This window comes from Bidens hawaiensis, unplaced genomic scaffold (assembly GCF_021521415.1).
Source record: "Bidens hawaiensis isolate Kalapana, Puna unplaced genomic scaffold, B.hawaiensis_p1.1 tig00037324_1, whole genome shotgun sequence".
NCBI classification, from domain to species: Eukaryota; Viridiplantae; Streptophyta; class Magnoliopsida; order Asterales; family Asteraceae; genus Bidens; species Bidens hawaiensis.
In genome coordinates this window covers 152,745-174,605 of record NW_027496526.1, presented here as the reverse complement: position 1 = coordinate 174,605, position 21,861 = coordinate 152,745, and the positions used below count along the sequence as shown (strand labels likewise).

The 21,861-nt window shown below is 34.9% G+C and overlaps 1 pseudogene; it reads right to left on the bottom strand.

Moving 5' to 3' along the window:
• Positions 1–357: 357 nt before the first annotated feature.
• LOC143589298 (protein S40-2 pseudogene) lies at positions 358–666 on the bottom strand (annotated as a pseudogene).
• Positions 667–21,861: the final 21,195 nt, after the last annotated feature.

The window sequence follows — 21,861 nt, the reverse complement described above, 5'->3', positions numbered from 1 at the left end:
ATGGGCCAAAATACCCACAAAGACCAAAAACAAACTTTAACTGAATTTCAAAATTTACAAAATGACAAAGTTGGAATTATATGTATTAAATACATAACTAGTCACGCCATTACATATGTCAATCAAGGATGTACACGGTTTAGGCTAAAACAAATAAACACTTATATTTTAGTTATTTTAACGTACAATCATATCTAACCACTCCATATAAATACATTACGTCATAATTCGATACATATCACATTGAAAACTGAATATTTAATTTTTTTATGACCACAAGCGAAGGGTTACACAACTCATCAAGTTTCTATCTTTTTTCATTCAAACCCAAAACTAAAGATAATAAATAATTAAACGTTAGGATTCAATAAATCCTGTCATCCTAAGAACTGAATTCCTGACCTCACTCAAATCTCTTCCTTTCAAAGTCCTCCCATTGCCCGAGCAAAGCGAAAACGCCGCTTTTCCAGCGCTCCGACGATCCAAAATCACGTGTGGTGGCACCATCTCTTCTTCTCTAGCATCATTTTCCTCAAATGAACTCTTCTCCTTTTTATGTGTTTTCTTGTTGTTTTTCTTCTCTACTATTGGATGTTGGTTTTCTTTTCGGTTCCCATAGGCGGTTTCCGGGAAGAGAATATCGGAATCTTGGAACTCCTCCGTCATTGAAATGGGATTGATTAATATACGGGTGTTAATTGGTTCAGAAAATGGAATTTTGAAGAAGGGTGGCAAATGGTTGGAATTTATAGATGACTATTGAGTCGTGTGGGATGTACTTTCATATGCTCAAGCTGACGTCTTAACTATTTGTTATAAATATATTAAACATAAGAAACATTTGTGTCTAAAACTTTATAAATATGGTTGTGGATTTTTTTCCTTCATGCATGAGCAATAATATTTTTTATTTTAGAAAGTACAAATAGTTGGTTATACAAAGAAGTGTCAATTTAGATGTTAAATTATCAAACCCTAAATGACCAATAGTTTTAAGCATTTACACTAAGGGACTGTTTGATAATCTATGTTTCAGTAAATGCTGAATCAATAAGATGTCTATATAGCCAACTGACTATAAGCCAGTAAGTACTAAGTACGACGATACGGTGGTACTTGGTGGTGGGTTGAGGATGTAATATGTGAGTGGCAAACTAAGAGTTTTGAACATATGTGATGGGACAAAGATGTTAGATTTTCATTTAACATCATTTTAAAGTTTAATGGTTAAAATGTTTGTTGAACGATACAAAGGTGTCATTAATGTTGTTTGATTCAAATGTAGCTTTTTTATGGAATCATTAAGAGGCTACCTAACAACCTTTAAGTCGTATACATTTAAAATTTTGTAATTATAACACAGTTTGTTTAACCAATTTATCAAATTGTTACAGATGCATTGATAGATAAGGTATTAAATATTAATAATCAAGTTGTAAACGTCTTAATCAAATTGATGGTTTGTAAGAATTAGGTTAAACGGGTTAGTGGGCCAGTATGTGTAATTATACAGGTTGACGGATCAACTTGTTTAATCAAACAACTAAATAGTTCAAGTTGTTATTTTCGTCTTGTGTATCATGTTTTGTTATGTCAAAAATCCTATAAATATTGTACAAGTATTGTTTGTAAATACGATAATTTAAATATTGTTTTGTAAAAAATATGTTTTGTTGGTAGTGATTAGGGATTAGCTAGGCACCATAAGAGTACTGAAAATATCGATCCAGAAAATCATAAATTTTTGGTACCGATATCAGTACCTAAATATTCGGTTCGGAATCGGTACGGCAATAGTGTAATTTTTAATGTATTTTTTTAGTGTTATTTAAATTTATTTTGATTTTATTTTTTTTATTTTGTGACACAAACCGATGCGACCAAATTGAAAAAAATTATATATGCACATAGCAATAATTTTCGACCTCCAAAAATTTCCGACCGCCAAAGAATAAATTCCCGGGTTCGCCACTGCTCAAGATCGTTATGAAATTCAAAACTTTGGTACCGATTCGGTGTCGACGGTACCAGATTGGTATCGATACCGAATTTGCTCATCCATAGTGATCATAGGTAACGAATACATCATACGAGAATTTAAAAATGTTTTTACATCAACTACCACCAACAAAAGGACAATACAATTACATTTGTTTTTTTCTAACTATAACGACATAATAAGAACATGATGTTGAAATTGATTACTCAAACGTACAGAGTAAAACCACTTAAGAAATGGCTACTATTCAAGTAATAAAATCGTAACCCCAGAACCTCAAAACCGATCTTGAGCAGTGGTGAACTTAAGAATTTATTCTACAGCGGTCGGAAATTTTTGGAGCTCGAAAATTATTGCTATGTGCATATATAATTTTTTTTTTCAATTTGGTCGGGTCGGTATGTGTCACAAAATAAAAAAAATAAAATCAAATAAATTTAGAAAACACTAAAAAAGTACATTAAAAACTTTTACTTCATTTAAACTCAACCTAACTATTATACAATAAAAAATTATATGAATGAACAACCGAGTCAGAAATTCGGATGATAAGAATCTCAGAAGTTCTTCTGCTCGTCTGATCTATTGGACATTGGTCAGTCGTGTACTTATGTTATTTGTGATTTGATATTTATACAAAATATAACCTATATGCACAACATAAAAAGTTACATGTACAACAATGTTATGCATGAAAAAAAATACAAATTATATATAAAATAAATTATAAAACATAAATAACAAACAAAAAGCAATACCTAAAAAATAAAAATAAATCTTTAATAAATCAGAATAATAGTAAAAAAATTATAGAAGTAATGAAAACTTAAAAGGTTGAATTTCCGTTTACAAAATTTTGATTTTAATAAAATTAAAATTTTTTAACTTACTTTTTCAATAACTACTTTGAAAACAAGTTTGCCATGCTTATATACCATACATAATAATTTATTAATCTCGTTATATCCAAAACTCAAAACTCAAACCACATTTCCTCTATTCGTCTTCTTCACCAAAGAGTCTGTCTTCTTCGTATATTTCACCAAGATACATCCAATATACATCTCTAGTAAAAAACGATATGTATGTAATGTAGTCACGTCAAAATCACGATGATTTGAAATCTTAAATCTAAGAAACGATATAGTAATGTTGTGTGACATGTCAAGGATAGCAATCCTGGTATTTCTTCGTTTATATGTCTCTCTTTTCTTATATATAATGTTAAAAACCATAATGGACATGGGTTTTATTCTCTTGTGAAACATCGAACTCCTAGCAAGATTAATTATCACACTTTCAATAACACAAACAACCACGAAGTTTTGTTTCATGAAGTCGAGCTTTCACAAAAACGTTTTCAACCACAATAGTTCGTAGCACGTTTTTACTATATACAACACAACCTCAATGATAGACAAAGTAACCTACTTTTGTAATCATGATTCATGGCGGCCATGAAACTAGTCCTCACCATACTATATGTGGAAGTAGATTTCATATTAAACTTATATCTTGCCATATTGCGAAATATGCATTAGTTTCCCATATCGAAATTAATCTGATACTCATTTTGGAGATACCTCATACTCATACATTTAATAAAATCGATATAACCAGACAGACAAATCCCAGGGCTCAACAGGCGGTAGAAACTACCAAGTTAGCCGGAGTACGCTAGGGGTGAGGGTATTCACGGTTAAACGGTGAAATGCATAGAGATTGAAGGAAAAAACAAAAACAATAAAAAAAACTCTATTGGACCGACACCAACACTGAGAGATGAAAGCCATGTGAGCAAATGGGATTAGATACCCCTAGTAGTTCTAGCTATAAACGATGGGTACTAGGAGTTATGTGATACATCTTGTCTGAATTTTACAACTAAAATGCAATCTAACATCTTTGGTCAATGTCATCTTTATTTTATTGAACGTGACAAGAGAAATTAACATGACTAGACTAGCTAGTAATTAATAAAGTAGAAAGTTAATACATATAGCGAGTAACAACATATACAAGACTAAAGGTCCTTCATCAAACGAGCATGCTTACTAAAATTTTCTGATATTAGGCATATGCTAATAAAAGTTTGGAAAAACCAAAAACCGTTATTAGGTTTCTTTACATAAACAAACTAATTTTTTTTTTTATAAAAAAGATATGATGTGTGATCCTTATCCGCTTACTTTACTAGGTGTTTCTTGCATGTCACGTCTGTTTGGGTATCGTTGTTGATATGACTTTTTGTACCAATTCCATCCAAATTTTCCAATCATGACTTTTTTTTGTTTGTTTGATTCTCTACTTTACGGAAACAAATAAGTCTTCTCTTACTTTCTTCATATGAAAAAAGGGAAAAGATAAATATAGTGGTTGTAAAATAGAGCATCCGCTAAATTGAGCATCGGGTCACCTTTTTTACATGTTAGTTGAAATTTACATAATAAGTATAAATTGTCACAAATGTTTGATCAAAACTGAAGATTTGGTTAATGGAGCGGTAAATATTCCAACCCAACGGGTATGAAAGTTCATGTCACGGGTGTTAAATACAAAAGATTGTGATTGTTTACTAGATCATTGATGGTATCAACCCACTCCATCAACATTGCTGATTCCTCCTAGCTTGCTCTTCCACGGTTGAGTAAACCCATTCGGTTGACTTTGTTGTTTTGGTTCGCTTTGGACTCATAGTTAGGAGATTGTTTTTTAAGATAGAGAGAGAGAGAGAGATGGCAGGTGTTACGTGTTGTTTTTCACTACCACCAAGGCAAAGTGTTACATGTTAGTTATTTTTTAATGTACATATTAAAAATAACTCGTCATAATAAAAATATAGATTACCAATGAAACGGTGTCACATGCAAATAGATTACCAATGAAACGGTGTCACGTGCATGTGACACTGTTCATAATTCTATAAGTTATAGTGATATCAACTTGCACTCAACTAATTTTCTAACTTAAACTTTTGATTGTAAATATCCTTAACTATAATAACGCTTCCACTAAATACTTAAAATTTTAAGGTAATGTTTAATAGGGTTTTACGGGAAACTATATGGGTGAATAAAGCCCTATAGTCTTACACCATCCCCTAAAGTATTATGGAGCTTTATAAATGCATTAAAACTACTACAATAAAGCTCATATGTGTCTTAGGATATAATGATTGAAAGGACGTTAAATGCATTTTCTATTACACATACTTTTTACTAAAAAAAGTAATGATGATGTGGCAGAAAATGCCCTTAAGAGACATTAACCATTACTCATCGCCTTTAGAATAATTGGGTTCCGCTCAAAGTCATTCGAATGGAGGGCGGAGTTAGATAGGATACCGACTAAAGAAGCATTGGTGTTCCGGTGGTGGAGATGGCGGATACGGACTGCATTAATTGTGGGCTCAAGGTGGAATCAACTGACCATCTTTTTTTTTCAAATGCCCATGGGTTGTGATGATTTGGAACCAGGCGGGGCTTTGGTTGAAGATCCCATCACCTGTGGACGTTGACTCGATAAAATATATATATATATTTAAAACTTATAAACAAATCAATAGGTAAAGACAAGATGAAACTGGTGCAGATGATTTTTTTATAACGATATGGATAATTTGAAGGTGTAGAAACAAGATGATCGATTGATTCAAGAAACAATATTATGGTTAAAACCAAAACCTTTGGTCTTGGTCTCGATCTCATTGTAGTTATGTTTTTCTTTCTTGTGTTTGTATATTCATTTGTTACTGTTGGTTTTCGATGGGTTGGCCTGTTTGGGCATTCCATACGGGTCGTGTTTATAATATATAGACGTTAAATAAAGGTTTTTCTTTCCGTATTTACTGAAATTCAAAGATGATAAATATAATATTATAATGGTTTTCTTGTTATAATTGTTATATTGAGAAAAAACAAAAAAACGTCATTATCTTCTTAAATGAATTGAACGAGTAATTTACGAAAAGTGTTATTCATAGGTTTATCCAATCATTAGGTCCCACATGTAGTGTTGAAGCTTAAAAATTAGAACTAGCACGTATAGAGTTGCAGCTTAAGACGTACATATCATGTCAATGGTAGTGGTTACGTACACAACGCCTATTTTCAATATTGTTTCATACTCGAATATTCATTTAATCATTTGTCGTTTCTTCTTCGAGACTTGGTCAGTAAAAGAAATTGTATAATTTTAGGGCGTTTGGGGCTCTCTCTTCCGAGTACTCTTGATTATGGTTTTTGAAGTATCGTAACGGTAAAACTTTATTTGTGATGCATTGTTAGTTGTCACTTTATTATTTTTTATCAGCTATCTTAGAATATTTTAGAGCCCCTTATTTGGTGGCGCCACTTTTTCCAAAAAAAATTTAAAATAAAAATTCAATTACACAAATAAAAATAATTTTTCATTAAAAATAAAAAGTTACGTAATTACAATTAAATACGAGTGAGTTGAACCCAAGCAAGCTACCCGCTTTGCCTACCTGCATGGGAGGCAACAGTGGAGCCACTCGGTTAGTTGAAGTCGAGACGGAGAATCAGAGAACACTTGTGCCCTTAAAATGTATGTCTTTAACATTTGTTGGTTAATATAGTTTTTCATGGTTCAAATATAATGGTGATCATTTAAACTCTTACAAAAGCCAAATAAAATGAAATTTTAGGTATTCAAAAGATTGTTATGAAATTTTCTAGAAATTCTAGTAGTTATTATTTTCATTTCAACATAATAAATTAAAGTAATTATCATTATTCTATTCCAAAACTATAACATAATAACAATAATTACTCTAATGTTAAAAGTTGTTCCTACGAGAGCTTAACACTAGTGCTTCACTCGCGGATGGTTCAAACGATTATCACCATCCAAATCCGAGGCACTGTACATAGACACAGGAATTGTGGCTCTAGTTAATAGTATTGAACTTGCGGCTTCAGTTTCAAAGTGTCAGCTTTTGGGAGCCAAAACACTAGATCTTGAACTCCGGCACTGAAGAACCAAATGTATCAAATTTATGGCACCAATATATGCCACGCTTTGAACACTGTACGTCCTTAGAACAGATCAAACAACAAAGTTCTTGGATCAATCTCACTACTAGCTAGCGGAAATCACTAGAAGAAAACCGAGATCTCGGATCTTGTTTGATTTGGTTATTTACCCGAAACAAAAAGGAAGGGGAGAGTAGAGAGAGTTGTTGAGTAGATAAGATGGAAGATACGACAAAAGGTTGTTAGATGCATTGGCATGCATCACCCTATATAGGTGCCACACTCTGACTTAGGGCCTAGGCGTGTGACCAACAGTTGGTACCGGTTTTGTAAAATTATCAGAGTTTATTTTAGCGAAAGACTTTTTATTAATAAAATATTTATATACTTTGAAATTATTATAAATAAAATATAAATTCTTTTGTTTGAAAAAGCTTTTCAGGTAATAAATACCCAAGTATTTTTATTTAATAAATCTTTGTTTAACTTAGCATGTTATTTTAATAATTTAAAATAATAAGCCATCTCTACCTTGCGAACATCCACTTCATGAATGACTCTAATTCTTGATACTGTATTTTCCCGAAATGTTAGAAAAACACGTCAGCTATATGCTGGTGAACACGATGATGCGAAAAATATTTTCTTTTACTTAATTACCCCTCGAGATGTAACTTTGGTCCGGCCCATCGTGGCTTAGGAATAATTAAGTATAAATTAAATTATAAACTTTAAGTTCAACTCGACCTACTCAGCAAACACCGCAACGTTTGACATTACTTAGGTACCATAGTAAACACATGGTCATTCTCACTCGGTCGTAACTTTGTTCCGGCCCATCGTGGCGGAGGTCGCGACTAAGTGTGGTGTGGTGTGCCCACCGACCTTTTATCACATATGTAAGGATCCAAACAACGTGTACAATAGCTTGAGCGCCAACGTTTACTTATTATTTATAACGTTTTAGGGATACGTAATCCCATGTAATCAAAGTTTAATTTGACTCAATTTATCAAGTTATAAAAGTTTTGGGGCGTATTCACCTTTTCTTTTGATCAGCTTCAATACACTGACCGAGGGTCTTTCCCTTTCTTGCTATCTCGCACCTATAGTACGAGTATAACTTTTTGTTAGTCGGATCTACAATCCGGCTTAAGACCTCTAATCTCTTTTGTATAATCTTTACCTCGATTATATTTTCTTTATGAACCTTTAGTTCAAAACATCTTTTCTATATTTTAAACTTTTAGTTTAAATATCTTTCTTTCTTTTATAAGTTAAAACTCATTTATTTAACTTATATTACTTTCCTTTTCTTTTACAAGACCTTTATTTCTAAATACTTTTCTTTTTCTAACATGTTTGAACCTATAGTTCAAATCATATATCTTTTATTCTTATATTTGGACCTTTAGTCCGACATGTTTTCTTTTCTAAAATCTACTTTTTCCAAAACAAATACTTATATATATACATTATTTAATTTATATTAATAAAATAAACATTATATATATATTTATCTATTTAAAATACTTTTATCTTTATTTATTAATGGAGATTCTTTCTTTCATTTATTTATTTATTCATTCTCTTTTATTATTATTATTTAAAATCTATTTAAATAATAAATCACACTTCATTTATAATAAAGAATTATATTTCTATCTTTTATTTTTATATTTTCTTTTGTTTATTTTCGAGGTATTGAATATACCCTTGACTAAGATTTAAACCTTTATTATTTTATTATATTTTATTCGGGCATTACCCCTACCTTACTTGGCTTATTATTTTCTAGACTCTTGAGCAGCACTTCGACGCTTGTACGTAAATCAAGGATCTTGATCAACAATTTCTTGGCATGAAAATCGAGGCACACCGGTCTTCAAGTCTCGTCGGCACTCACTTGGAGGCGGGTCGTCTCGGGTCGGCATGTACTTCGAGGCGGGTCGTCGGGTCGTCTCGATTCGGCACGTACTTCGAGGTGGAATGTCGGGTTTTTGGTACAGAAAACAAGGAGGTCGGTGGCACGTTTTACGAGATAGTGAAAGGTTATTTTTTAGAGAGAGAACGTATTTTAGAGAGAGAGAGAGAGAGAGAGTGAATTGGTGTGAATGAGAATGAGGGTGGAAGCCCTCTATTTATAGGCTGATCAGGTAGGCCATCGCGATACGCAATGGTCTGATAAGAACCCCGTCGCGTATCATGACGTAGGGTTGGGGAATCATCAGTAGGTCTGAAATTCAGAATTTTTATTTTTATCTTTTGACTTTGAAACTTGTCAATTTTGGTCCGAAATTTCCATGATGTTACAATAGGTGATGCTATGTCATGCCCACTTGTATAATTATCGGCCCAATGGGCTCTAAGTATATGGCATTGGGCCCAAACATAAATAAAAGAAACCGAAAGCTAATAAAATAAATCGTAAGTGAAACAAACATATACAAAAGACTAATATACAAAATAAGGCTCTACAATCTTTCTCTAGTCTTTAGTATGTGTTTCCTTAGCTTTCATCTTCAGTCGGTCTCGTAGTCGAAGCGGGATTCATAGTTGAATAGTTGATTGTTAACAAGATTATGAAAAAACTTGTTGAACTTTTCAACTATTCCATCCGTGTTGTTTTTTCGGACATCTTCGACTGTCACCAGTGGAGAGTTGTACAACTTCAACAAGTCTTCTTTGTTGAGGGCGGCCAGATCATGCTCATCAAAGAATCGGAGGTCGTGCATGTCTTAGCAGTGAATAACTGCTTCCCCTGTGCTTTTGTCGAACTCCCAACAGATGAAGTGTTTCAACAAGTTTGGAAAGAAAGGTTCAGCATGATAGATAACTCGCCCTTCTTTGTGTCTCTTGTACCTCCACATCTTCTACCTTTTCCCGGTTGCTGGATCGACTTATGTTGGATGCATATAGGATTTACCCTTGTTGAGTTTGAAGTTAGGGTATGTAACACCCCGTAACCGCAGCGGAAACGTAAACGGGATGCAACAGACACATCTGATATCAATAGCATTGCTTATAAAGAAAACACCACTACATTAATTTACATCATATTACATTGTTCCGAGTTTAGTTCCCGTCTAGGCGATAGCACATAAGTTTTACCAACATTACATTATCATATTTAATACAAAACGATCACTAAACTTCCACAAATAGTACGCATCAGCAAGCACGTAGCACTTACTCCAGTTTGGGAGTACCTAGAAAGCATGTAAAGAAAACGGGTCAACTACGAATAGTTGGTGAGTTTCACTAATTTAAATAAACAGTGATAAATCATTATGATAATCATATATTAGAGACCTCTGGGGACACTGTTAACCCAGTACTGTACTCATTCCGGGGGCAATTTTAACCCAGAAACACTTCTAGAGACATCTGGGGACACTGTTAACCCGGTACTGTACCCATTCCGGGGGCAATGTTAACCCAGAAACACTTCCAGGGACATCTGGAGACACTGTTAACCCAGTAATGTACCCATTCCGTACGATTCCCGTACAATCACATATTTATAAATACACGCAAATCCATGCGTTCAGTATGTACTTAAACATTTTATTAGTAACATGCTTCCGCCCCGGGAAAATATTTGAAAACAATTCAGAAAAAGGGGCTCGTGAAACTCACCTTATCGTAGGCAAATTAGTAATACAACACTCCAGCTACTAGTCCAAATCTGTAATACGATCCCTAAGTTCGTTACTATACAATCACTATTAACATAACTTTAACCGTGTTAACCGGTACATCTGGGGACACAGTTAACCCAGTACTGTTCCCGTTCTGGGGGCAATGTTAACCCAGAAACACTTCACCGGACTCAGATTGTGATATCGTTTAGAGTTCACTAGTCAGATTTACTATTAGTCATTTTTCCCGTTTTGCGTGCCTAGCACGGTTATCCATTTTTATGTTTCAAAAATGAGTTTGGTCACATACGACCCGAAAATAGTTGTTAATTGATAATTTAACTAAGTTGTGAAATTAGGGCTCGGTTTAGATGTCCCGATTGGCCGCGGGACCCGTTTTCGTCATTATCGTACCGGAAACTGTTAAATAGGTTAAAAACACTCAAATCATCCAACTTATTTTCGGATGATTCATTTTTACTTGTTTAAATCAATTATACGAAAATAGTTCATTTTTAAAGTTTTTATACACCAGTCAGCTCGCTTATGCGAACTTTACCGGTTTACGCGTTTTAAGCTTTAAAAGTTTGTTTTAGCACAAATAATTATCCGTTTAGTTTCGGATCTTGAAATTTTGCACAAATCACTTTTTGACAGTGGGGAATTTTATAAAAATATTTCCAGAATTAATTTTTATATTTAACATTTATTTATCTATTTTTAAACACCATTTAAACACTAAATATGTCGTAAATACCAAACGATCTTAGAAAAATCCCAAATTTTTCCTGGATGACCCCTGCCATCTACATAGTCCCCTGTAAATTTTCCAGAACCAAAATCCCTTTTTAAATGCCATTTTCACTAAAACCGAGTTAGAAAACCCTAGAACTTGTTTAACCGAAAAGCCTACTTAGACTTCTCCAAATGACCTCAAATTTTGTGTGTGTCTTATACATGTTATAAAAAGCTTATCTGAAAATTTTCCAGAATTGTTCATGATATTTAACTATTTTTCACCATTTTGGCCAAAACCGAGCATTAAATTCACCAAATATTCATCCTTTATCCAAAAATTACCAAAAATTCACAGAACTCATATTTTCATGTGTAGATCATCCCTGTAAAATTTCATGACCTAACTCCACACGAAACACAATCTGTCCAAATCACAACCCTTATACAAAAACCGAACTACCTTGAGTTTCTAGCTTCAAACCGCAAGAATCTCGCTTTCTAGCCCTTGCTAACAACTAGATACAACACCTACATGCACAATAACACCACACCAAGCAAGTTACACCCACAATCAAGCCATTTCTTTCATGGTTTCGGTTATGATATAAAAACAACGATTTAAACGTAAAAATTCGTTTTTGGTTCGTTTAACTCCTTTCTTGGACCAAGATCCCTTGTATAACCCGTATACATCACTTGATCGTGCAAGAATCGGTTCCATCTCTGGTTTTCACCCTTTTTCACTTGGAAACCTCATTTCCTTGCAAGAACACTCAAGAAACGAACTTAAACACGTACATAACAAGATTTTACCTCGGTTTTTCTTGTTAAAAAGCTTGGTTTTTTGTTCTAGATCTTGAGAGAATATGAATATTGTTGAATTGCGTTATGAAAAAAAGAAAATGAAGTGTTGTTGGGGTTAGATGGTCCGATCGGACCAACTTGGAGGGTGGGGTGGGTCCCACAACTTCATTTGTGGCCACATATTCAGATTCTCGTAATCTGGATAATGTTTTGGATAATCTGGTTCAGTTCGTTTTTCGGTTAAACGTTTAATTCGGCTTAAAACGAGGCTAAAACGGTCGTTTTTTCGGCTTAAAAATGAAATTTATATAAAACCGATTTAAAACTTAAACCATGACATTTATTAACTTAAAACATCATAGTATTAATAATTGTGCATCTTTTTCGGCTTGATCGATCGTCTCTTGCTTGGTTTGGTATTAAAGGTTTCGTTTAACGTACCGACGTATCATTAATTCGAAACCGTTTTCTGTGCTTTAATTCACTTATCCCGAAGCTTTAATACTTCGCAAACATCACTAAATATTATATATTTCGTCTATAATGCAATCCCCGATCGTTCGGGCTTCAATAACCGTTAATCGGTTAATCGTATTTCCAATACAATTAACTGTATAATCGAGTATAATTCGTACTATGGATCATACATACTTGTATAAACGCATCATAATTCACATAATCATTATTAAATAACACATAAATAGTATATACCGGCTAGGGTATACCTGATTTTGCCGGAATCGTTACAGGGTAGTCCTTCTTCCATTCCTTGCTCAGAAACTGATTAAACCATCCCTTATGCTCCTCCGCTGTCGTGTAGTGACCTACAATTCTTCGAAAGTTGTTCATGTCAAGCTCGGACAAAGTATGCTTGTCCTTGAAATGCATGTAGGTCAGGTCTCCCTTTGCTCGTCTAATAGCTCAAGTTTCACTGCTGGGGTGCCATTTACTAGTAAATAATAGGATAATCATCAAGTTAGTATACAATCGGTCTCGAATGCTCGCTCGATTGCTTATGGAGTAGCTCATTTTTTTTGACGTCTCAGAGCTTGATATGATTCAACAGAAGTATGAGCAGGAAGTGCCACAACTGTCACTGGAAATTGGACCGTATCGGTATCATCACGAACCGGAGTATCTGGGTTCAGAGAATATTATCATCATCATTATTTTCTCAATCATGTTATGTCTGGACCGATTATTCACTTATCAACCTCGTAACCAACAACTAAATGATGACAACATTGCTACGAAAATGCTTAAGTGAAAATCTGAAGAATATCAAAGGCGGAATCAATGATATTCAATGATGTTGCTTAAAGAACAAAAAGATGACAAAAGACAAAAGTCACTCAAAATATTTCCATTAAAAGTAACTCAAAATACAAGAAAAATCTCTAGGGTTTCTAGGTGGAATGTCAGGCGGAGGCTACTTTCCGTACGAAATATTCGGTTTGCTAAGAAAGTGTAATCAGCCGTCAAATCCCTCACCCTGTGTCTTCATAAATGTGACATAAACTTGTCTTAAATAGGCACACCTGACACCCTCTAGAAACCCTAATTATTGTTACATAGCATATTAAAACGTATTCAAAATATTACAAGTGTAAACAGGTCTTCGAGTAAGCTTTTGTCTTTGTCGAGCAGACCTTGTAAACCATAAGTGTGTTGGAACATTTCTACGAGCAAGCTTAACTTAGAATATTTTCCTAAGAAAATATTATTTAAGCAGACTTCAATCTTGATGATAATATCAAATTTTGCTCGATAATATCCTACGAGCAAACCTGTTCTTCTAGATCTCTTCAACCTTTTGTCTTATACTTATTTAACCAAACTAAGTGTGCTGGTGACACTGTAGCTTGCTTGAGGTTGAACCTTGCTCGTAGAAGTCCTTAGTATAATTCCATCAACTTCCTACAAGTGTGATTGAGATCATTTTTTATTGAAACCTTGCTCGACCCACCAAATTACTTGGTTTAAGCTTGGTTAAGTCAAGGGTTTGCTCTGAAACAAATCTTGCTCGGCTGAAGAACAACCTTGCTTAATGAAGTATAGTTTGCTTGAACTAACACTTAGAAGAATCCTTGAATATAACCTTGCTCGAGAGTAAGACACCTTGCTTGAATAAGTTCTAGGCTTGCTTGAAGAGCCAAGTTTGCTCTAATTCCATACTTAGTCATTTCTTAAGGAGGTTGTGAAGATTCCAATCTTCCTTGATCAATTCTTGATCGCAACATGTTCCACGAATTCTTGAACTGGAGACTCGGGACATGCAATTTCATTAACATTAAAAATAGAGGAGATTGTCAGGGTCAACATCCCTTGACATCTCATCTTGTGGAGAGGTTTGCTCACCCGTTCCTTTATCGCCTCCTACACCACCATCACCATTACCGCCATCATCATCATGCGGTTCATCAAACATGTCATGAGGATCATCATCCTTATCATCGTCCCATTCTCCTTGTCCGATTCAGCATCATTATCATCATCATCATCATCATCATCATCATCACCATCCGAGTCATCATCATCATCACCACCTTGAGCCACAGTTGCTCTAACAGCCGGAGCAATCACAGTAGAGGCTCGAGTGACTACAAAAAACCTCTACTCCCGATCTTTCCAATCACAGCCAAGTCACTACTGGTAACAACAACCCCGATACCACTTCCACTAGCAGCCCTACGGGCAGTACCAACCACAGTATCGTCAATACTACTTCATTTACTAACATCCTGAGCATTAACAACAAGATTAGCTAGAGTAGAGCGTTTCTTCTTGCTCTTTTCAGTATCTTTCTCACTATCGTGTACCCAACTTCTGAATGTGGTTAGCAGTCGAATCCTTAGATCCTCAACATCATCATCCGCCATTCGCATAACTTTTGTGGATGCAAGGTAGCGGTTGAGAAGTCCTTCATTAAGTAGGTCCTTATCATTGTTAAGGCTTTTCTTATTTTTGATCTTCTCTTGCAACCTATCAATCTTGGACTTAAGCTCAACATTTTCCCCATCATTTCTTAATGTGGAGCCACCTTTCAACAAACCAATTCTTGATTCCAGATGTTCATACTCCAGCAACGTCCTATCAACACCCGATTGCAGCTCATTCCTCAAGTTATTTTCAAGATTTGAGGAATATGGCAAGTCGAATTCAAGGTGAGAAACCCTTGACTCAAGTCTAACATGCTCATCATGTCGTTCAACATTCAGTGAAGACTATTTGGTCATTCGTGTCTGCAGATTATCAACCCGGCTCTGAAGGGTCTGCATCCATAATCTTTGGCTCTCGATCAGGTTTCTATCAACCTCCCTGTCTTGATCCAACTGAGAAACTCGAGCAACCAACAAGCCCCTTTCCTTCATAACTTTCTCATTAGTCACTTATTGTTCCTTCACAAGCTTGATAAATAAGTGTTTCCGTTTAACCGTTTTCTCGTTTTCTCGTTTGACTCTTCCAGAATCTGAATCCTATCAAGGATAGGATCCTTGAACACTGAAGACCTCCTGGACTTTCCAATGGATAAGGGTACAGCTGATATGATAGAGCTTTTAGTGGTTGAGGGATGGGTGATTGATAAGGTAGGTTGTATGGTTGTTTGAGTACACATTGTGATGGTTTGGGTAGGGAGAGATGTGGCTAGGGTTAAGGGCAGGATAGTGGGTTCGGTTGAGGTTTGGGTTGTAGGTTGGGTGGTTTGTGTGTGGGTTGGTGAGGTAAATGTGGATTTCTAGAATGATGTGGCTTTTATTGGGGAGGTGAATTGGAAGGTTGGTGAGCTAAAAATAGAGGATGTCCTAGGTGGCGAGAGGGCTTGATGTATGGGTGAGGTGTGGATGGGTTAGGTTTCGTGTTCGGTTATTTTCTGGTAATGGAATGCCTTGTATGGGTTGGTCTTGGTGAATGGGAGATCGTTCGGGAGAGGTTATGGGTAAGTCATGGAGTTTCCTAGAGGTGTATGTAGGTTTGGTTTTGGTTTTGGATTTGTGTCTAGGTATGTGAACTTGTTTTGCCCTTAAGGCTTCTAAGGTGTGGGACGGGGTGGTTGGTGAGGTTTGGTGTGGGTCAGTTTGGGTGGTCGGAGGTAGTTGTGTCATAGTGGAAATGAAGGGAAATATTACCTTTAATGAAGTTGATATCTTTGAAGGAGTGGATTTCTTGAGATCCCCAACCTTTTTCAAATGTTTAAGGGGCTGCTCGGGCTCCTCTTCTTCAGCTTGAGTTGAAGACCCCCAGCACGAGGCTTGCTCGGAGCCTTCCTTTTCCGATCATTTCGTTTCTTCGATAGATGTTCACCTTCAATAGTAGAGTCACTATCGGTAGCCTCATTATCAGGCTCTTGCTCACCCCCGCTTTCACAATCATCATCACCATCGTCTCCACTATCTCCCTCACCAACACCTCCATCACTTACTTCACCACCGTGTGGTTCGGTTTCAGCAAATACCCTGAACTTCGTACCAGGCACTTCTCCTTGATACTAATACCCACTGTGATCTGGAGGCTCCAACATAGCCTTAAATACAGTATGTTTGACCATTTTCGCATGATGAGGTTCAGTGGGAGGCGGTTAATTCCGGTTCTTGTCAACTTTTACTAGGTACACGGGACGAGGAATCTCAAGCAACAAGTCATCCAAGAGTATCTGCACAAACCTTTAATACATCATCCAAGTATGCTTCGACAATACATTTGATTGCATACACTTGAAGAAAATTCTGGAGTAGTTAAATTTAATTCGGTTTGTAAGACAGTTCATGATCTCAACCCAATCAACCTTCAGTTTGTCAAGACATCCCTTTTGCGAAGACAGATAGTTGGCGGTGATGTGAAACAAACATGTGGGCTAGACGACATTATATCCAATATTTGTCGCAAACTCTTCCAACTCCGGTTTCTTTCCTTGTTTATAAAGATCATCTGGGGCATACTTGATGTTTAAGACTCGACGAATATCAACCTCAGTGATCTTTAGTTTCTTTCCAGCCACCTTGGTAGTAATATTGTCACCCATTTAACCGTTCTGACCTTTGTCCAAAGTTCTTCAACCCAACACGTATGAATCTTCGGGTTGGCGGAGATAACATGCATAAGCGGACATTCCCTTAGACCCTTGATCATTGAGATAAACACTTTGTATTTCTAATTTACAGGAATGTCGAGAGGGTAGTATATTGTGGTATTGTAGACACATCATCAAACAAACTATTAGAACTGATAAAATTGAGTAGAAAAACAAAGGTATATATACAAACAATAGTAGAAATAAAGTAAAAATAAAAAATATAATTAAACATAAAAATAAACCTGTTAAGGAAAAATGAATCAAATCGAGTTTTGACTCAAATGAATTGAGTTGAGTGAGATTTATTGAAAATATTCAAAGTGTAAATGAATCGAATCGAATATAAAATGAATCGAATCGAGTATAAAATGAAATCAAATCGAGTTTGATTTGAATCGAATCGAGTTTGAAGATTCGTTTCAATTTAAATTGAGTTCGATTAGATTTGAATTTTCAGAACTCGATTAGATTGGAATCATATTCAATTCGAATCCCTTTTGACCTGTAGAAATTGATAAAGTCCAACTCTGAATGGATAGAATCGAGTTTGAATCGAATCGAATCGAGAATCCAACGAATTGAATCGAGTCTGGAACTTGATTCAATTCAAATGAAATTCGATTCGATTAGGTACAAATTTGATTCAAATTTAATGATATTCAATATGATTCGATTCCTTTTGTCTTTGGAAATATTTATGATGAAGTTTGATTTGAATCGAATTTAAACTCGATTCGATTCACTTAAGAAGTCGATTCGAATAATTTAAGAACTCGATTCGAATCAAATTTTAAATTCAAAATCACCACTTTGTTTAAAACTTAGTTCCCTTTACATTTGAGTTCGTTTGACCCTGATATCACTTACTGGGCACTTATTTTACCCAACCATAACCCTTTCAAGGGTCAATTGGACTCAAAGTTGTCCAAAATAACCTTAAAACCCAAGAACTATACAAACATGATAAAAACTTAATTAAATAAATCCATAAATTCCTTATGATAGTGATGACGAGATTATAACAACTTAAGCAAAAAATCAACATTTAAATTCCTTTTAGATCTTTCGATGATCCATCAAGAACATCGAAAACAATAATAAACACAACATAAACGAATAGATGACATACCGACGGATATGGTCCGTGAATGATGATTATCAAGCGTGAATAAAAAGAAATTAAAGCAACTTTGATTGATTTAGGGTTTGAATAACAATGGCAGTGGATAAGGTAGACAGAGACAGTTGAGAGTATTTTGGGAAAAATGAGTGAATAAAGTGAATGATATTTTGGTTGGCCTTTTATAAGGCCAGCCTATCTCGTGATATGGTAAAAACATATTGACTTTTAAATGATTTTACGCTCTCAACTCCCAAACTCTAAAAATTATTTACAGATTTAAACCGAAACTATTTATGCACCGATTCCGAACACTTTACATGTAAGACATATTTTGTCGGTTCGCTCATTAACAACTTTGCACGAAAGACCTTAACGCAAACCCATAGATAACATAAATAAAATTAAAAGAGAGAAGTAAAAAGAAAAAATAAAATAAAAATGAATGTTAAAAATGATATACAATGAAATGTGAAAATAAAAATTAAATATAAAATAATCTTAAAACCAAATTTAAGTTAAAAACTAAGACAAAACAAACTAAATATAAAACAAACTAAAACAAAAGGTATAGGAAAATAACTTGGAAGTAAAGATAAAATTAATATTATATATTATTTATTCATATTTACTAAGTTTTCTAATGATTTTAATAATTTTGCGAGAAGATCGCGATATGAAATCACAGTATTTGTTAACATTTTAGATCACACTTCTATTTTAATGTATTATTCCAAGAACCCAAAGTCGATTGTATATATATTTTGTCAACTTTAAACTTAACAAGTCTTTTGATGTCGAAATAATAGGTTAATATATGTATTAGGCCCAATACTTGTGTGGACCCCATTTAATATGACAAGTTACATACTCTATCATACCTCGGGCATAGTGCGTGTTCACATATCACCTCAACTTGACTTAAAACTTTCTTATTTGATATGCTTATTGACACTTTTACCCTTTATTTTGGACACTTGACTCGATCTAGAAAAATTAAAATAAAGCAGAGGTTCAGAGCCTTAACAATCAGGTCTTGTATGACTACAAACAAAGAAAGTCCAAGGCTTGAATAAAAGAAAGAGAATAAAACAAAACAGAATATTCAGGGCTTTAACATTCAGATCTTGTATGACTACAAACATAGAAAGTCCAAGGCTTGAATCAAAATAAATGAAGAAATAAATTAGAAGATAAAATCCTAAGACATACGTCTTTTATATTTTATTTTCTTTTTAATCTCCTTTTCCTTTTTTTTTTGACTCTTTTTCTTTTTCTCTTCTTTTCTAGGCTCTTTTCTTGACGCAATGAAAGAAAAAATTGACATTGAATAACATAATACAACCGTGATAAGGTAAAGAGATGCTTGGATATGACATGTTATTGATGTTTCTGCCTTCATTAATATGAATTATATTGAAGCCGATAACCAGTTCAGGAATGTGTAACCACTAGCATAGGCAGAAATTTAAGTTTATATCATTATGACATTTACTCATTTGTCATGCCTATCTACACATCAAACAATGATTTTGTTAGCTTTTAATTTACTATTTCACGTGCTAGAATTGTTCACGACAATTTCATTTAAATTTTCAAAGGTCGGATCAATTTCTGAAAACTTCATAATTTCATATTGTCCGACTCTCACTAAACAGAAGCTCCATCTGAGCGGGAAAACATTCTTTTTGAAACATTTTATAATTTTCATAAATGAAGATAAAAAGATAAAATAAACTATGTAATAATTTTTTTGTAAGTCAAACGACTCATTTTTGTTTTTCATAATGAATGTAAAAATCCTTTTGGTGAGTTAATGTTAACTCATTTCCCCCCTCTAAAACTGTGACATAATTGAAAAATAATTACAATTTTAACACAAAAAGATAAATAAGATTTAATAAAAAAAAATTCATGCCAAGCGACTCTACAAGATATAGAAATCGGGCACGATCAATATGCTTTCGTGAAAAGGTCTGCAAAGTTGTTATCAGTATCAACTCTTTCAATAGTGAAAAGTTTCGATCATAACAGTCACGAATGAAGTGCATTCGGATGTCAATGTGTTTTGTCTTTGAGTGATGGACCGTGTTTTTGACAATACAAACCGCTGCTTCATTATCACACTTTATAGGGGTGCAAAATAAATTCAAACCGTAATTCAGCAGCTGATTTTGGATCCATATGGCTTGTGAGCAACAAGCGAATGCATCAATATATTATGCTTAAGTTGTGGAGGTGGAGACCGTGACTTGCTTCTTGCATTGCCAAGAGATTAACCGTTCCCCCAGGAATTGAAATCCTCATGATGTTGATTTTCTATCCAAATTACATCCTTCGTAGTCACTGTTAGTGTACGCGTGCAACTCCAAAGGATAATCTTTAGGGTACCAAAGACCCAGTCGAGGTTTTCTTTGAGATACCGAAAGATGCGTTTGACAGCAACCAAGTGGGGCTCTTTCGGATCAGATTGATACTTGGCACACTAACAAACCGGGAACATGATGTCTGACCGACTTGCAGTGAGATACATCAGGGAGCCAATCATTGACCTATACAAGTGTTGATCAACTTACTTTCCCGATGGATCCGGAGCTAACAAAGGTCTTGTAGAAATCGGAGTGAGAAAGGGATTGTCATATTTGAATCCGAACTTTTGAACAATTTCATGAACGTATTTTTCTTGATGAATTAAAATCTCGCCCGTATTTTGTTCAACTTGAAGACCCAAAAAGAACGTCATCCCCCCCCCCCCCCCCGATGAATTCGTCTCAAACCGACTCTACGTGACTTTTGCAAACTCTCTACACAATATATCACATGTTGACCCTAAGATAATGTTATCAACATACACTTGGACTAGGATCTAATCAACCTTTACCTTCTTGATAAGGAGTGTTTGATCAATAAAACCTTTTCCAAAGACATTCTCCAAATGATGTTATGCTAAAGTAGCATACCAAGCCCGAGGTGCCTGGTGAAGACCATAGAGAGTTTTATCAAGATGATAAACGTGATTGGGACGATCGGGATCCTCGAAACCCGGTGCTTGCTTGATGTAGATGTCTTCTTTTACTTTCCCGTTGAAGAAAGAAATCTTCACATCCATCTGATATACTTTGAAGTTCATGCATGATGCATATGCTAAGAAGAGACGAGTTGCTTCTTGCCTAGCAACAGGAGCATAAACCTCATCATAGTCAAGACCCTCACATTGGGAAAATCCTTGAACCACCAGCCGTGCTTTATTCTAATGATCACCCCTTTATCATTCTTCTTATTTCTAAACACCCACTTTGTATCAATCGGTTTCTTGTTCTCGGGCTTCTTTACCAGCCTCCACACATTGAGCTTCTTGAACTGCAACAACTCTTCTTGCATAGCTTCAACCCATGAATTTTCTTTGAGAGACACTTTGTAGTTGCTTGGTTCGACCCGAGAAATAAAATATATAAAAATACATCTGTTAATGGTACCATACTTGCTTCTTATTT